The 6089-nt window shown below is 36.4% G+C and overlaps 1 pseudogene; it reads right to left on the bottom strand.

Annotated features, from left to right (window-relative positions):
- Window positions 1-2872: 2872 nt before the first annotated feature.
- Window positions 2873-6089, bottom strand: part of LOC107689145 (sterol-4-alpha-carboxylate 3-dehydrogenase, decarboxylating-like) — a 14740-nt pseudogene continuing 11523 nt past the window's right edge.

The following is a 6089-nucleotide window of genomic DNA, read 5'->3' as shown; positions in this document are numbered from 1 at the left end:
AATTAGTCTGATGGGCCTTGACATAGTCATGAGGCTCTACAGGTTCTGTCACATGACAACAGAATAGCTTGATTGCACCACCCCGACTTAAGAGGAAATCATTTTGGTGGACAAAACGGTTTTTCAAATATGAATATTTTAACTCCTTTGCAATGTTTAAAAAAAATTATAATGCTATAATAAATATTATCTTTTTTTTTTTAAAGAGACCAATTTATTTACCAGCTTGACATTTTTAAAGCAAAATTCCAATTTTAAATCAGACATTTGTCACAACATGTGTATTCATGTCACTGTATTTATGAACATGCACTTTTATAATGAATAGACCCAGGTAAAAAAAAAAAAAGCACATTTTATTTTCGTTAAAGCTGTGAATTCTGATAGAACTGACAGATATGACAGATTTACACCGAATCAAAAACTCACATGCTGTAGACTTTCAAAAACAACGCCTGCCTACTAACTGCTTACATAAACTTGTCAATGATAACTCAGTGTTCATTGGAGGTGAACGGCTGAGTCAGGGTTTTTTAAATGGAGACTGTGGGACTCATCCAAACCACGCTGTCTAAAGTGTGTATATACAGGGTGTGTACAGTCTCTAGGATACTCACTAACCCATCAGACGCACTCACACCCCTGTGAACGTGAGAAAGCTAACAGGCCTGATGTGGTTTCACCAGGGGTCACACCTACTGCTACGGGACAGGAACAGGTTTGACGACTGTGAGTCATAGCGATAGCAATTCATATCTGTGAGAGGAGAATCTCAGCTATCTGAACAACACCCCCACCTCCCATCCAACGCCTGCTGGAGGAATTGCAAAAATGCAACATTAGTGAAACATTGCTGTCATCTGTCTTTTGTGCAAGATAAAATGCATCACTAATGGACGGCTAGCTTGAAATAACAATAGTTATATTCATGTGCGATTGAAGTTGTTAGATATTGTAGAGGAGGTGGAAGTGGGCAGAGAAAAATTAGTTGGTAGGAGATTGCATAGCCATCCAATAATTACTCTAACGATACAAGAGGGATCATACGTCATTATGATTACATTCTTTATAATTACATTATTTGTAAATAAAGCAATAAGCCCCAAGAAGCCGTGGTTTACAGTGAATTTATAACAGCTAAGGGGCGTTGTTAGGCACGACGCGAAGCGGAGTTAGCTGTTATAAATTTACTGTAAACCACGGTTTCACGGGGCTTATTGCTTTTATAAAACGGTTATTCCATATACGTAGTAAGGTTTCACAAAATTAAACAGAGCATATTAAGTGTAATGGTAAAACATTATTCTTCCGCCAAACAATGTAGTTCCTCGGAAACGGCTGTGGTTCCAACAAAGTGGTTTCAGAGCAACACACAGAAGTAAACAAAGGTGTGTGTTTGTAGAGTAATTTACAACAGCTTTGAACGTGGCTCAGCCAATCAGAATCAAGGACCGGAACTATCCGTTTTATAATTAGAATTTTGTTAAGTCTTACAAATACTTAATGCAGTAACTGATAGCAAGGTAACATTAATTGTACTGCAGAAAATGATTCTTTTCCCTTATAGAATATCCTGTGAAAATTCTGTCATCATTTACTTACACTCATGTTATTCCAAACCCATAAAATGTTTTTCTCTCTTATTCTCTCTTCACTTTTGTTCATCCATTGAAAATCTGCACATCTACAATTTCAACACATCACCATGTTAAAGTATAAAAGGCATGGTCAATGTAATACATATGAATCCATATTCATAATCCATGAGTTCATATGGATTATGTTTACACTGTCTTTCTATTTTTATAATTGGGTAAATTATCCCTTAAATGACACAAATATAGTTAAAGTCAAAAGTTTACATACACCTTGAAAAATCTGCAAAATGTTAATTATTTTACCAAAATAAGAGGGATCACACAAAATGCATGTTATTGTTTATTTAGTACTAACCTGAATAAGATATTTCACATAAAAGTTGTTTACATATAGTCCACAAGAGAAAACAATAGTTGAATTTATAAAAATGACCCCGTTCAAAAGTTTACATCCCCTTGATTCTTAACACTGTGTTGTTACCTGAATGATCCACAGCTGTGTTTTTGTTTAGTGATGGTTGTTCATGAGTCCCTTGTTTGATCTGAACAGTTAAACTGCCTGCTGTTCTTCAGAAAAATCCTTCAGGTCCCACATATTCTTTGGTTTTCCAGCATTTTTGTGCATTTGAACCCTTTCCAACAATGACTGTATGATTTTGAGATCCATCTTTTCACACTGAGGACAACCGAGGGACTCGTATGCAACTATTACAGAAGGATCAAACGCTCACTGATGCTCCAGAAGCAAAAACCATGAATTAAGAGCATTTTTTTTCATATTGTTTCATTTAGTACTGCCCTTCAGAAGCTACAGATGAAACTTACATGTTTCCCAGAAGACAAAATAAGTTAAATTTACCCTGATCTGTGTATGTAAACTTTTGACTTCAACTGTATGTGCAAAACGTCACATTACATAAGTAAAACGGGAAGCGAATTCCATTTCATTTCAAGTATCCAAAAAAAGGAACATGACACAATTAGAAACTTGATGTGAAATTTATACTGCAGTTTCGAAAAACTAAACAGCTGCTGTTACATAAACTCTGAATTCTTTTGGACCAAAACAGAAAGCTGCAAATGTCCATATTTGCCATCTGAATTCAACAACACTGTTGAACTACATGATGCTACATCCTGGTAAAAAGGTGCGTTTAGAATAGGAATGATTAAGTGCATTGTTAATATTGCCTAGTAAACACTGGTAATCCAACGGACACATGCAAGGCTCATAATGCAGTTCAGCAAACAGTAATCTATGTCAATCACTCTCCAGCTTCACTTTGGTGTTACGCTCCCTTCCGCAGATGTGGGTAGCTCTCCACAGTGCGCACTATTGCCTCTCGTAAAGGCACCCATGTCCTTTTTGGCCTGAGCGCAGCTGTAGTATTGGTGGCTGCCAGCCAGAGCTACTCTCATAAAAGTGAATGGGTTTGATCCGGATCAGCGGCCGCAGCAGCACAGCGATCAGCCACAGCAGCAGGGCTATCCCATAGACCAGTGTGTAGGGCAGATGGTATCGCAGAGCACTGTAGCCCAGACCCACCAGAATCTGTGACATGAAGTCCCAGAAACGCACCGGCTCATCGTTGGTTATGTGGTAAGCCTGTTAATATGAGACTCAATTCCTGGAGGGCCACAGCTTTGCACAGTTTTACTCCAACCCTAATCAAACACACCTGATCCAGCTAATCTTGAGGTCTTGAGGATTACTAGAAACTTCCAAGCAGCAGGTGTGATTTAGAGCTGAACTCTGCAGAGCTGTGGCCCTCCAGGAATTGAGTTTGAGACCACTGGTTTAAATGGTTGTAAAAGCGAAATTAAACTTGAAGTGAAATCTTATTGGCAGAGCAGTGCTTGGTAGATTACTTACAAATTGTAATCCGTTACTGATTCCAAAGTAACGTAATCCATTACATTACACATTTTAGGTCATGTAATCAGACTACTTTTAGCTCTCCACAGTGCGCACTATTGCCTCTCGTAAAGGCACCCATGTCCTCTTTGGCCTGAGCGCAGCTGTAGTATTGGTGGCTGCCAGCCAGAGCTACTCTCATAAAAGTGAATGGGTTTGATCCGGATCAGCGGCCGCAGCAGCACAGCGATCAGCCACAGCAGCAGGGCTATCCCATAGACCAGTGTGTAGGGCAGATGGTATCGCAGAGCACTGTAGCCCAGACCCACCAGAATCTGTGACATGAAGTCCCAGAAACGCACCGGCTCATCGTTGGTTATGTGGTAAGCCTGTTAATATGAGACTCAATTCCTGGAGGGCCACAGCTTTGCACAGTTTTACTCCAACCCTAATCAAACACACCTGATCCAGCTAATCTTGAGGTCTTGAGGATTACTAGAAACTTCCAAGCAGCAGGTGTGATTTAGAGCTGAACTCTGCAGAGCTGTGGCCCTCCAGGAATTGAGTTTGAGACCACTGGTTTAAATGGTTGTAAAAGCGAAATTAAACTTGAAGTGAAATCTTATTGGCAGAGCAGTGCTTGGTAGATTACTTACAAATTGTAATCCGTTACTGATTCCAAATTACATCACCAAAATTGTAGTTAGTAACGTAATCTCATTACATTACACATTTTAGGTCATGTAATCAGATTACTTTTAGATTACTTTTGACCTACCTCGTTTATCACATTGATTTAAATTAGTGCTGTCAAACGATCAATCGCATCCAAAATACAAGTTTTTGTTTACATGACATGTGAGTGGACTGTTTCTATTTATTATGTTTATATAAATACACACACATGCATGTATATTTTTAAGAAGTGTTATGTTTATATATTTTTATATAATATAAATTATATGAATATATTAAATATATACACATGTAAATATTTTCAAAATACATACATAATAAATAAACACAGTACACACGCATATATTATGTGAACAAAAACTTTTATTTTGGATTCGATTAATCACGATTAATCGTTTGACAGCACTAATTTAAATATAATAATCTTGTACAATATTGATATAAACATACAAAAATTAAGAAAATCTATTCCATTCATTGTTATTAACAACATGAAGTGCATTAAACATTACATTATGTCAATGTATCCCAAACTGGGGGTCGTGAAGGAACTCCAGGGGATTTGTGAGTTAAATGAAAAGCTAATAATTAAAAATGCTACATTAAAATAAATAATTTTTAAATTAATCAAATTAAAACATGTACTAAAAAAACTGAAATATTTCCCTGCATGTCATGTGACCAATAACCAACATCAAAGAACCATGAACATGCAAATGTGATATTATTATTAAAATATTTATTTTAAAATCTCAGGGGTACTTCAAGTTAATATATTATGTGAAAGAGGATCAGATGACAAAAAAAGTTTGTGAATTTGTGCATTTTAATGTGTCTGAAAGACAAAAGCCTTCCAAAGACATACAGAGTGATAATTCAAATAAAATTAACATGTTCATCAATAGTTGATGCAATGTTGAAACACTTCTTAAACCTGGCATGATTTTTGCAAATTTGACTTTCTGAGTGTATATAAACAGTAGGCTGTTTTAGAAATGAACATTTAAAAGATGAATTAGGGAGAATCAATAATAATGTATTGCTATTGTGTAAAAAATATGTAATCATGTAATCCATAATAAAGTAACTGTAGTCTGATTATGAGTATTATTAAAATGTAATTCAATCTAATTACAAGTACTTATTTTCTGGAATCTGATTAGTATCCAGATTACATGTAATCAGTTACTACCCAGCTCTGCTTATTGGTAGTGGCAAAAGGTTCAATAAAAGTTCAACAGTACCAACAGAAATTAATGTGCCACAAATAAATAGCTTACGTGAGGGTTTTGGAGACCAATGTCTGTGACATTTAAACATTTTCAAACAGAGAAAGTGTTGCTATGTCATGGTTGCTGGCAAGGCTTGCGGCAGCATTTTGTTCAGTAATGTTCAATTAACCATTATTAATGGGTTTAGCTACTGAGGTTTGTGGATACTGACACAGTTTTGGCTGGCTTAGATGAAAAAACACTAACCCAATGTGCCAAGCTCCTATTGGCCATATGACTTCTTACAAACACTAACAGTGTCAACCAGCTCTAGAATTTTTAACATCACACTAAAACAGTTTTTTATTATTAGAATTATTTTCTAGAGCAGGTTTCAATTTTCTAATTTTCCAAGAATAATTACATGACAAAACTCAAGGTCTCTCAAAACTAAGGATGTGCTGAAAATCTGTATAAAAACTGCATAGAAACTGCATAGAAAAAGCTTTTTGGCCATTGCTGCATTTAATGAATGACTGCAAACCCCTATGAGAGATTTGAGAGTGTTGGAAATGGAAAACCAAAACTTGATGCATCATTCATGTGGGTTTTTTACAGTGTTGGAAATGGAAAACCAAAACTTGATGCACCATTCATGTGGGTTTTTTACACATTACACACACACACACACACACACACACACACACACAAGGGGGATCCACGAATGCA

This window comes from Sinocyclocheilus anshuiensis, unplaced genomic scaffold (assembly GCF_001515605.1).
Source record: "Sinocyclocheilus anshuiensis isolate Anshui unplaced genomic scaffold, SAMN03320099.WGS_v1.1 scaffold846, whole genome shotgun sequence".
NCBI lineage: Eukaryota > Metazoa > Chordata > Actinopteri > Cypriniformes > Cyprinidae > Sinocyclocheilus > Sinocyclocheilus anshuiensis.
This window is presented reverse-complemented; position numbering and strand designations above follow the sequence as displayed.